This window comes from Arvicanthis niloticus, chromosome 3 (assembly GCF_011762505.2).
Source record: "Arvicanthis niloticus isolate mArvNil1 chromosome 3, mArvNil1.pat.X, whole genome shotgun sequence".
NCBI classification, from domain to species: Eukaryota; Metazoa; Chordata; class Mammalia; order Rodentia; family Muridae; genus Arvicanthis; species Arvicanthis niloticus.
Window position 1 is genome coordinate 39,505,073 of NC_047660.1, and position 13,070 is coordinate 39,518,142.

Genomic DNA, 13,070 nt, shown 5'->3' on the forward strand with positions numbered 1-13,070 from the left:
TTAGATTTAATTGAATCAGAAAGGTACTCGATAAATACAAAAATGAAACACAAAAGTAAAATTAAAATCCATTTGTCTAAGAAGCAATGCACTATGACTAGAAAAAAAGATGTGATGTTGAGATAAAAGAATATTAGAGTACTTTATTAATAACCTCATTAAAAGAGATAATTTAAAACTGGATATTAAAATCACCTAATGACTTGACATATAAACAAAGTGATGGGCACAACTAGAACACCTAGAAAAGGCACAGCCAAAAGCAGGTAGGATGAATTCTAAGTTAAATTGTTTTATCAATAAAAAATCCATGTAAAACTGTATATTCAGACGTGTTTTCAAAATTTAGCTAAATTATCCTTGCTGCACAGGTATAAGGCCAGATGGAAGATTACAGCTGCTGTGTCAATATCTATAGAACATGGATGTCTTCTTATCCCAAATAGAGCTATTCCACATGCCATTAACACTGGGCCCACAGGGCACATTTATAGATTGCACTAAAAATGTTGAAATTATTTTTATAATGAAGGCATTTTATGGGTTCTGGGAAAGAGGAATTAAATGTGTATTCCAAAATATTTATTCTCTGATGTTTCTGAGTACAATTTCTTATACGCATGTATAGGAAAATTATAAAAACAATAATGGCATTTATTATTTCTTCAATTTCATTATTTTTAAATTAAAATATACTTATATTACTCTCCCTCGTACCTGTATTCCCTCAAAACCCTCTCTTGTTGCATTTATCCAACCTCTCCACATCTTGTAGTCACTCTCTCTTAAGTTGATGGTCTCTTTGGGTGTATTATTGTTACACACACTCTACACATATATGTGCTATATTGTATATGTAAATATATATATAATAATTATATGTAACATAAATATATGAATGTAATATAAATATACAAGTTATATGGTGGTTTAAATGAAAATGACCCCATAGTTTGTAGATCTAAATGGTTGGTCCTCAGTTGGTGGAACTCATTCGGAACTATTGGAAGGCCTGGTGTTGTTGAAGAGGTATGTCAGTGGGTGAGATTCGAGGTTTAAAAGGTTCAAGTTATTCCCAGTTAGCTCTCTCTCTCTCTCTCTTCTCTCTCTCTCTCTCTCTCTCTCTCTCTCTCTCTCTCTCTCTCTCTCTCTCTTTCTCTCTCTCTGTCTCTCTCCCTCTGTCTCTCTCTGTCTCTACCTATCTATCTATCTATCTATCTATCTATCTATCTATCCATCTATCTCTGCCTTGGGCCTGTGGATCAGATGTAAGCTCTCAGCTGCTATTGCTCCTGCTCCGTGCCAACCTGCCTGTTGCTATGCTCCCCACCATGATTGCCATGGATTCTGACCCTCTAAACCCACAAGCACTCAAACTGAAATATTTTTTTATAAATTACCTTGGTCATGATATCTTGTCAGAAATTATAGAAAAGTACCTATGACAAATATAAATATATCAATACAACCTGAGTCAGTTTAGTGTGGGGTCTGTGTGTGTGTGTTACCAGGGCTGAGCATTTGGCATTGGATAACAGTGGCAATGCTCTTCCCTAGATAAAGATAACTGCCCCCTGTCTTCCATGTCCCTCAGCTTTCAGTGGTGAATAGTCATCGCCTGCTAGTGTAGTTATTACTTTTCAAGATAAAGCCCTTTCTGTGGGTAGCATGTATCCCACTTCTGTAAGACACTGTAAGAGAAGTAAACCTCATCCAGTGTAGTATATGAAGGTGGACAAGTAGAGGTCTCAAGTCTTAGCTCATATGTTAAATCTCAACCTCATAATAGTTAAAGCTCTCAGATTTATGCATTTATTTATCTTGACATTGTGAAAAGATACTCATAGATTATTAATATGAGAAGAAACTTAAATGGAAATATTTTTGTAGGCTTATGTTTTTTAATTTATTTATTTATTTATTTATTTATTTATTTATTTTATTTTTTTGGTGGTTACCACAGTGAGGCTTTATTCTTGTATATGCAGAAGCGGAAAGACCCAAAGCCTGGAAAAGGCACTGCTTATATACACCCTAGTAATTAATTTATTTTTATATTATTGTATGGGTGATTTTTTCTGTGTGGATATTGTTGTGCAGCATGCATGTCTGGAACACACACATGCCATGAAAGGATTTTGGATCACCTAACCTTGGAGTCACTGACAATTGTAAGCTGCCTTGTAAGGGTGGAAATTGACTCAGCTTCTCTGAAAAAGCAGACAGTTCTCTTAGGCACTGCACCACTTCTCTAGCCCCAAGGCTTCTATAGTTTAAAGTGGACTACCTACTCACTAATATTCTTGTGGACACATGCAAAACTCCACTGGAGTGAGGAATAAATAACTCTGTTCTCATATTTCCTTGTACTTAAATTTAACATGCTGGTCATTGATTCTTAAGAATAAAGTAATCCATTTGAAGTATTCTGAAAGTGTCAAAATTACATAATACTGAAAGGGAAATATTTTAAATGTTTATCATATAAAGGCAATTTATTAATGGGTATTCCCATTACTGGTGTTCCAACACCTACTTGTGTTGCACATTGAGTTAGTTACTTACCTTGTTTCTGTGACTAAATCCCTGCCATTTAAGGGAGGGTTGAATTATTTGTCTTATTGTCTCAGAATGCTACTATCCATCATGATGAGGAAGGTGTGCTAAAAGAAGCCTGAGTCAAAGAGCCACACTTCATCCAGTCAGAAATCAGGCAGCTAGGAATGATGGGACTCAGCTAGCTTTGTCCTTTTGATTTAATCTGGGACTCTAGCTCATGGGATGGTCCTATAGAAATTCAAGATGTGTTTCTGTTAAAACTTTCTGGAAACACCAGCATGGACACTCCCAGAGTGTTTTTCCATATGAACCCTAAATTCCATCAGGTTAGTAAGTGATTATTAACTATCTCATGCATATTCAAAAGATCTCAGGCCAATTATCCTTCTCAGGAATGGAAATTAGGATACAGAGATAAAATGTTATTTTATAACCAGGGGACTTTAAATGAAAGGTGATAGTCATAGCCAAAGTTAATGGCTTAGTCAACAAAGACCAACAACCAGCTTAAGTTCAAATTACAGGAATACTTGATAGGACAAAGGAAAGGAGAAGGAAAGAACAAAGCCATGTCTCTGTAGGCTTATATTTTTCACAACCTACATTAATAAGGGTTCTCAAATGCTTAGACCTCCCTTCTAGCCTACTGTCTAAAGATAGGGGAGAAGTGATGGTATATAGAATAAGGGGATGTGGACCTGTTTAGAAGTATGTCTTTGGAACAATTCCAATCTCCTTTTTTGCAGATACTAACAGTCCAGTTCAAAAGTGGTGTCATCAACCATGAATCAGCAGGTACTGATCCAGGAGAAATCAACAGGCCTTCACCAAACCGCATGAGTCAGCGCAGGAGCAATCAGGACTGGCCAGAATACCTGGACTTCTATGCCATGCCTCTCTCAATGAACTAATGATCAGCGAAGACACAAGTCCAATGAATAGCTGCACAGCTAGCTGTGCAAATATTCAGTCACTGTCTGTTGAGTCCAACTTAAACCTTCTCTAAAGATCATGTGTCTTGTCTCAGCAAAACATCACCTGAGTCTGCATCACATGACACAACCAGAAATTTCTACTTCACATCTCTCAATGAAATAGGATATCCCAGAACTAAGCTGTATAGAGGGCAGAATGTGGAAGGGGCATTCACTTTTACATCCAGCACTCACAAGTCAGAGGCAGAGTCTCACAGGGTCTGTGAGACTGAGGACAACATGATATACTTATGTATTTCTAGGCTAGTCAAGGCTATATAAAATTATTGCATCTCAAAAACAATAAAAATAAATAATAAATAGATATGGCATGCAGTTTTCAATCCCAACAATTGATACCTGTGTTTTAAAGTATTCCATCAAAGATACACTGAGTTTCAGTTAAAGGTCATTCACTTCTGTTCACATCTGTAAACAGCACAGAGTATCTCTTGTGTCTCATCCTCATAGAACCAGGAGACTTTATAATAAAGTTAGATGTGATGGTTTTACCGCAAGTGCAAGCCACTTCACTCCATAGAAAAGCACCTTTCAAGAGAAATCCAAATCCCAAAAACAGCTCATTAATACATGCATACATTTGAAATATTTTAAATGTCACATTTATTTTTGTAAAGCAAGTGTGTGCCTTGGTTTTATTGCTGTATACAGACACTAGGATCATATCAACGCTTATAAAGGAAAACATTTCATTGAGGATGGCTTACAATTTGCAGATGTTTAGTCTATCATAGCAAGAAGTATGGCAGCCCACAGGCAGGCACTATACTAGAAAAGGAGCTAAGAGTTCTATATCTTGATCTGAAAGCAGAAGGATGAGACTGCCACACTAGGTCTACTTTGAGCATATGATACTTCAGAGCCTACTTCCACAGTGGCACACATCTTCCAACAAGGACATGCTTACTTTAACAAGGCCATCCCTTCTTATAGTGCCACTCCTTATGGGCTAAGCATTCAAACACATGATTCTATTGGAGCCACACCTAGTCCATCAACCATAATGTCCATCTTTGATTCACTGAAAACTTCTGGGCCAAAAAATAAAGTGTTGTATTCAATGGAATTCCTTGGTCTGTTTATTCAATTTAATAAGGAAAGTACAACATGGAGAATAGCTTGTAGAGTTTAAAAACACACTGATTTGAACTTCTGGAGGCTGTAAACTTCAATGCCTAGGAGCTATCACATAGTGAGGTAAGGTCCTTATTGTGATGGAACAATATGGCAGAAGGCCACATTTACTGGAAAAACAAAGTGATGAGGAAACTAAAAGACTCCATCTCATTTGTCTATGATGAAAGCTCCCTTGTGATAATATCTATATCATGCAGTATTCACTGGAGGAACAAAAGCACTGGAATGATTTAGAGGAGATACTGGTTTAGCTTACATTTCATGGTAGGACTGGACAGTCCAACAGTGGTTATTAGCCTCTGGAGACACTGAGAACCCAGTTGCTCGTCAATTTTTAAATCTGATTGTTTCAGCAGCCCGAAGCTGGTGTTACAGGCATGAATTTTATATCTTAACTCTATGGCACTGGGGACTAAGGTCCTAGTGCATACTTTGGGGAGGGGCATACCTAAACCTTAGCAGAGAAATTCTCTGCTTTAAAACATTTCAGTTTCCTTAAACTGTGATACTCCTCAACAACTAGCTTCGATCTTGTGTCTTCATCCTGCAAAGCAGACTGTGCAAAGGTCTAATGGGCTAAAGGGAGTAAATACTGGGAAACAGTTCTCTTCAGAAGTTGTACTATCAAAGTTCTTAACAAATTAGCTTTCATTCTCTTCTTTTCTAGTAGGTTGAACACAAAGTTCTGACATGAATTGTTGTTTAGTTCTCAGACTCAGTCTTTTGACAGAGCATATGAGGCTGGCATAGAAGACAAAGGGTCATTGTGAGCACGAGGTTAGAAGCTCTCATGCTAAGGTTTTCCATCATACTACACCATTTATTTTTTGCCAAAAAATGTAGTGCTTGTATAATCCACTTGGTGACTGGATCTTCTATTTCCATATTTATCCCTTAGCACATGAGGAAATGCAATACTGTTTATATGACTCTATATCCAGTAAAACTATCTTTGATATAGAGCAACCTATTTTTTTTCTATAAATTCAAATACTTAATTTTAGATTATATGATCTCAAAAAATATATTCAGCAATATATTAGAATAATTAACTAATAATTAGTATACAATGATCTCAAAATTATTTAAAGAAACGATAGAAATGTGCTCATAATTACTTGAAAGAGACACTCCATAGCATTTGTTATAGTTAAACATAAAGCCAGATTCAAGTCCAAATTATGAATTGATTAATAATTAAAGGGTTATGCAACTACAAAAGATATATATAAAGAAACAAATGACATTTTGGGTAATTAACTATCTAAATGATACTTTGCATTGAAAAAGAAAAAAATATTATTATTCTATTCCTTAGCCTAAGTAACACTCCCACAACACAATATGAAAATAATTAGGTGAAATATAGCAGGACAATGAAGTTCCCCACATTCACAGGCTTTGAATAGCTGCTTTCTTCAAGTTACCAAGGATGTTACTACACCAAGGAAGAGGTTAGGAGAAGAATGGAAGGAGGGCAGTTATAAAACTAGGATAATTATGAAGACTAGATATAAAAATGTCAAAATTTTTCACTCAAAAAGATCTGTACAAGAGAGGCAGAAAAATAATTAGATATTTTAAAGTAAAAAAGCATTCTGTATTAAATGTAATTGTGAGAATATCTGGAATTTAGAAGCCAGTATTGGCTAGATTCTTCTCTGGACCTGTAATTACAAATGAATGCAAATGTGCTCAATAATGAAATGTTTTCACAGACAGAGAATGAAGAAAATGTGAAAGGTAATTCGATCAACTTTAAATAGATACAACCAAGGATAATGTGCACCATACAAATGATTTGAAAGAACTACCTCAGTAAAGTTCTCATAAAGGGCCAGTTGTAGACTTTTTTAAAAGGACTCCTTTCATTGTGACATGTACTATAATTATATGGAACAAACAATAAATACTCATTGCTGTTATGCATGGCAGCATGGATGCTAAACAAATGGACTCTGTCATTTTAATATGTCCATGTGAAAATATTGGTAGGTGGGAAATCATACTTTAATTAATAAAGACCTCTTAATGGGTAATGGAATTCAATGTTGATATTTTTCCATGTCAATAATCTTTTACAATAATCATTTATCATTTTCCTACTACCACATATATATTCTCTGAAAAAGTAATATGGGTGGTTTAAAAATGGTATCTGGATGTATTTGGTTCACAGACTTTGCTTCATCATTGTCTTCTAATCCTTTGTGCATTCTCTTTTCACAGTCAGTTGAACCTATAATCTCACCCTTCACAAAAGGCTGTAGCTCTGAGAGGCTTTGCATTGCTCAGTGCAAGAAAAGAGCCCCGCGCTTCAGAGCCTCACTGACATGATGACAAGAAATGAGTTTGCTGTACTAGGTCCAGACTTGTGTACTCCTCAAATAAACACTAATAAAAATCAGAGTTCAGAAGACAGGCCATTTTTGACATTTAAACTTCGAGTTACTAACTGCTATTTGAAATACCATTGTCACAATGCATTCTACTGGTCTCAGAAATAACCCACACTCATGGCCACTGTCTTTTTGAGAGTCTTGGCTGTTACTTCAATTAAAGTATGGTGTTATCCATTCAAAAGGGAAGAAAAGTCTGAATAGGTTCCAAAGCCATGGAGAGTCTTATCAAAGCATCCCAATTTGCTAGAATAGGACCTTGAAATATGTAGTCTTTGTGGTGTGCATAGGTTGATATAAGATCTAAATTATAATTCATTAAATAATCCAAATATATAGTTATTTGTTTAGTTTGATATCCTCTCATAAGGACTGGAATAATTCCAGACTCCCCAAGGAAAGGCAGATCACCTTACTGTGACTGTGTTCATAACTGTCCATTATTCCACTGTCAAGAATACGTCTTCTCACTATTTTATGCTACTGATGGAGCAGCAAAGTTAATAACTGATTTTACTTTACATAAAAAAATCAAGAGGGATCAAGGTATAAGTGTAAGAAAACCACTTTCAAAAGGTCTCTTTAGTGGCAGTGGACGGGGTTGAATAGTAATTACTACTTTGGGAATATCCCATTGTCCTCTAAGAGGGAATGCATCATGATGGATGTGAATACCATATCTATGTATATTAGATTCAAAGTACTGAAAAGATAGTTCTCCAAAGAATTTCCCTTGAACTTCTGAATTTTGAAAAGTATAGAAAAGTAAGAATATTATAGTGGAGGAAGAGAAGGAGCGATCCAAAGGTTTTAAAGAAATCATTTGTAAGTTCAGAAAATTCATTTAAATTCATTTATTCATTTAGCCTTCTAGAGTTTTCACATGAACCTGGATCATGGCAGGATGTTCAAGGGAACTGAGTACTTGTATAATGACTTAAACCATTTCACATGGTAAAAATATTCAGCAAGAAATTTCTATGAGCCAAAATTTGTTTTAGTATGGGTATAGATTATCAGAGCATAAATAAATTCATTTATCCTTCTTTAAGAACATATATTAATATGTTCATAAAAACATATGTGAGTGTGCAGGGAAAGGGTGTATATGCATACTTACAGAATAGAGGAGATTGAATTTTAACCAGTGGGGAAAAGATAGCTCATCCAACAATCATGACTAGAAAATGGAATAGTGATTGGGTAAAATTGAAAGAAAATGAAATCGAAAGCTTCTATCTTATACATACATCAAGTGAACAGACATAGTTGAGTGGATGAATGATTTAAGTATATGGTACAAAATGTAACCATGTTGCCCAATATTATAGAAGGAAGTCATAATGATTTTAGAAGAATAATATTACATACATAAAGACAGCAAACAACAGCGATAAAATTAAAGATGTATCCTAAACATGTTTTTACAGATGATTGGGAAAACCAAAAATGGTAAAGACTCAAGCATGTGCGTGTGTGCACACAGACACACACACGCACCACAAACACAACAAAACAAAACAAAACAAAAAACTTACTGTTTTTAATGTGTAACATTATCTTGAAATATGTAGAAATAAAACAACTCAGAGGAAAAAAATCAAGAGATTCTTCCTATTTTGTTAATATGTAAAGAAAGTTCATAGAACTCCAGGGTTAGAAATGGTTCCTAAAGAGAATGCAATAAAGTACAAGTACATTTGTTTTCACTTTGTCTGAATTCTAATTGACTAATGTTGCCTTCACCTTTTAACCAATATAAATCATCTTATGAGAACAAACAACTAAGTATTCAGGTCTAGAGTACCAAAAAATAAGTGAGAAAGAATTTGAGTTGTTGCACAATGAAAATTATGAAGAGTATATCTAAGCAGAGCACTTAGGGTAAATATTTAAGGTGGCTTCAGAGCACTTAGGGTGAATATTTAAGGTGGCTACATTTCTTTTCTATTTTTTTCTCCTCCTCCTTGTGCTGCCCTTCCTTCTCCTCTTCTTCTTTTCTCTTTATTTCAGAATTTTTACTCAAGTAACCAGTCACTTTATTTCTTTATTATTTTATTCTAAATGTATTTTTTCATAAAAATATTCTGATTATGTTTCCCCTTCTACTACTCCTCTCAGTTCCTCTCATGTCTTTTTCTATCCAGATCCATACTCTATCTCACTTTAAGAAAAAAAAAAAAAAACTAACAATGAAGGGATGCCATAATGCAACAAGATACATAAAATCAAACAAATTTGAATACGACAAAAGAAACAAGAAAAAACCAAAGGAAAAGCACAGAAACATGTATATACATAAATACAGAGACATACATGTTTACACACATGAGAACACAATAAAAATTCCAAGTTGGAAGCTTTAATATGTACACAAAGAACCTATAGAAGAAAAAAAAAATCTCTGACTTAAAATTAAGAGACCAGGAACCTCCAAAGATGCCACTGACTTGGTATCGTGTGGTCTATCTACTGCTGGGTATGGAGCCTAAGCTTAAGAGTACTTTATTTCTCAAGTAAGATTTCTTTAGAGAAAACTAATTTTTTATTTGCAAGAGGCTCTCAATTGAAGACACATTCTGTCATAGGAATGGGGACCTGTGTCCGTTTCTCTTTTACGATCCTCTTTAGGATCTGATTTGGTACAGAACCCTGTAGGCCCTGTCCATGATGCCATAGTCTCTGAGTTTATGTGCACTGTTGTGTCTAGAAGACCTTGATTCTTTGGTGTCTTCCTACTCTAAATCGTTCTGCTTCATTGTCTGCAGGGTTCCCATGATTCGTGAGATAGGAATTAATGGAGACATTCCTTATAGGGATGAGTGTCCCTAAGTCTCTTACTCTCTGCATACTATCTGGCTGTGGGTCCCTGTATTTGTTCTCACCTACTACAGTAGGAACCTTCTCTGAGGTTCACTCAGCAACACACTGCTCTAGGACTACAGCAGAATGTCCTTAGAAATTATTTTTATTGTTATTTATTTATATTATATTACTTATATATTAGTAAGTATTTGTTATATTCATTCCTTAGCAGACTAGCAATATTTTGTTTTCCTTTAGATTGCTGGCCTTTCTAATCTCAGTTTCTTGCCAACCCAAGCAGCACTGAGTAAGGGTTCCACTGCCAGGGGCCTTCCTCAGTGGAGGGTCCTTGCTGACAAGTCAGATGCCTGCAGAGAAGATAAGGAGTTGCTAAGAGGTTGGACAGAGAGCCAGGCAATAATGTTCAGGGGAATCTTGTACCTCTGACTCACTAGCTACCAGGTGCTTTTTTATTTATACAGGTTTCACAGGACAAAGATGAATGTACAGTTTATGTATTTGAGTTTTCATGGTCCAGGGTTACAAGTTCAGCCACAATTAGAAAATACAGACAAAACAGATTATATTCTTACTAACAGCCCCATAATGCCTATTTTAAAAAATCTAAGGAATGTCTTTTCTAAAGCAAACACATTTATTATATGACAGCCTGCTTCTGGGTTGAAAGTGTTTTTTACTTTGAAAGCACCCCAGACAAACAAAAAATATCTGAACCAGTCTTTTATGAATAGCATATACTCATCCCTAATACAAACAAGGTTTATTTTAGTCAATCTATCTGATTTATTGAGTTCTATTCCTGCTGGAATGTAACCCTATATGACCTCCTAACTCTAAACTATATTTTCAGAGATCTCTGAATGACTTGTAAAGGGAGGCCTTAAATCTGTAACCTATTCTCCTGACCAGTCAGGGTTTGTCAGTTGTCTCTGTTTACCTTGCACCAATTATACTGTTTCAGTTTACTAAGGAGCAGATAACCCAAGAAGACTCCTGGAGTGATGGTCTCATCTAGCTATGTGATTATCTGTGCTTAATGATCTCTAGGACATAAGGAAGGCTTCCAAATAGTGGCTAGATAAAGTTAATTTGGGGATTTTTCTTAAGAGACTCAGACATAAATTTTCTCAGAAAAAAAAAAAAAAACATAAAGCAGAAAGTCCCCAAGAATGCAACATGCAGAGACCAAAAACCAAAGTTGAAAGATAGTAGGACAGCTGTTACAACAATCCTCTCAGCTTTGCTGGAAGTGTTTTAAGCAGCTGTACTAGCTTCATGGACCTTTCTGTTTCCAGGGATATGACTGTGTCATTCCATCTTACAGAGCTAGCTTTAACTTAAATCAGCCATTGGCTGGATACTCTCACAAGTTTTGTGCCAGTATGGAACAAGCATATCTTGTAGGCAGGTAACTCATGTAGATTGTAGTGTTTGTAGCTGTCTTGGTGTTTAACTTTTTCCTTATGGAGCATGCAGAGTACCTACCAGTACCAAAAATATTAGCTTATAGTGATGAAGATTCTAGGTAGCCATCAGCTCAAATTGTATGTTCTGTGAGTTCTGTAGGTATTGTCTTCAACAGTCGTGGCCTTACCATCTGTTTGTAAAGTGGCACCTATAGCTTTGGCAATAGTCTGATTGAGTTTTTTCAGAGTTCTTGTGGGACCCCTTTGGCCAACAATTCAAATGTGACTGATTCACAGTACTGGAAGCTTCATTTGGTTTCAGGACATGTCTACTTGGGTCTGTGTCTTCCTAGTAGATCTCCGTCATATATGTATAGATTATAGAAAGCTTCTACTGTTTTAAGTTTCCATACTAAACCCCAAATGGTTCTTTGTATTTGGAGTCTAGCCCTATATTTCATAACTTGTCCCCCTCGTACCATTCCCTGCTTGATCCTCTCATTCATGTACACCTACACACCCGGTCTGTCATTATCAATCTATTTTCTCTTCCTGAGGAGATTCACTGCTTCACACACACCCTTTACTCTCTATTTAACCTCTGTGATTATTTGGCTTGAAGCTTGCTTATCAATGACTTAGCAACCATCGACATATAAACAAATGCATATCATAATTGGTTTTATGGGACCTGAGTTATATCACTCAGGATGAACATTTTTTCTAGCTCCACCAATTTACCTGTGAATTTCACCTGCTGATGGACATGTAAGCTGTTTTCAATTGTTGGCTACTAAGAACAAAGAAGCCATAACCAGGATTAAACAAGTGTCTGTGTAGAAGGATGGAGCATCTTTTACTTTCACATATAAGACAATTGTAGCCGGGCAGTGGTGGTGCATGCCTTTAATCTCAGCACTTGGGAGGCAGAGGCAGGTGGATTTCTGAGTTCGAGGCCAGCCTGGTCTATAGAGTAAGTTCCAGGATAGCCAGGGCTACACAGAGAAACCCTGTCTCCTGTCTCGAAAAACCAAAAAAAAAAAAAAAAAAAAAAAAAAAAAAAAAAAAAAAAAAAAAAAAAAAAAAAAAAAGACAATTGTAGCTGGATCTTAAGGTAGATCGATTCACATTATTTATGGTGAGCTACCACAGGAAAGTCCTTAGTGGCTGTACAGCTGGTCCTCCCACCAGCAGTAGAGTAGATGAGTGTTCTCCTATCCCTACGCCCCCTCTCTACCATGAGCTCTTTATTCTTCTTGGCTCTTCTGACTGGCATAAAATATAATCTTAAAGGAGTTTTGATTTAAATTTCCCCAATGACTAAGAATGCTGAAATTGTTTTTAAAGTATTTCTCATTCATATACATTTACTCTTTTGAGAACTCTGTTTTGATACATACCCTGCTTTTAATTGGGTTGTATATGCATGTACGTAAAAAGTTCTTAGTGGCTGTACAGTTTATACTACCGCCAGCACCACCATAAGCGCTACCATGTGTATATACACACATACATACACACCCTTTGGATATTTAACCCTCAAATGTGGAATTAATGATAACCTTTCTTCCATTTTGTAGCCTGACTCTGTGTAACTATGGTTTCTTTTGCAATATAGCAGCTTTTCAGTGTCTTTTGGTCCCATTTATTACTTGTTGTTCATATAGTCTATGCTGTTGGTATTCTGTTCTGAAATATTTTTCCTGTCACAATGAGTTGAAAATTCTTCCCTGTTTTCTCTTCTATCA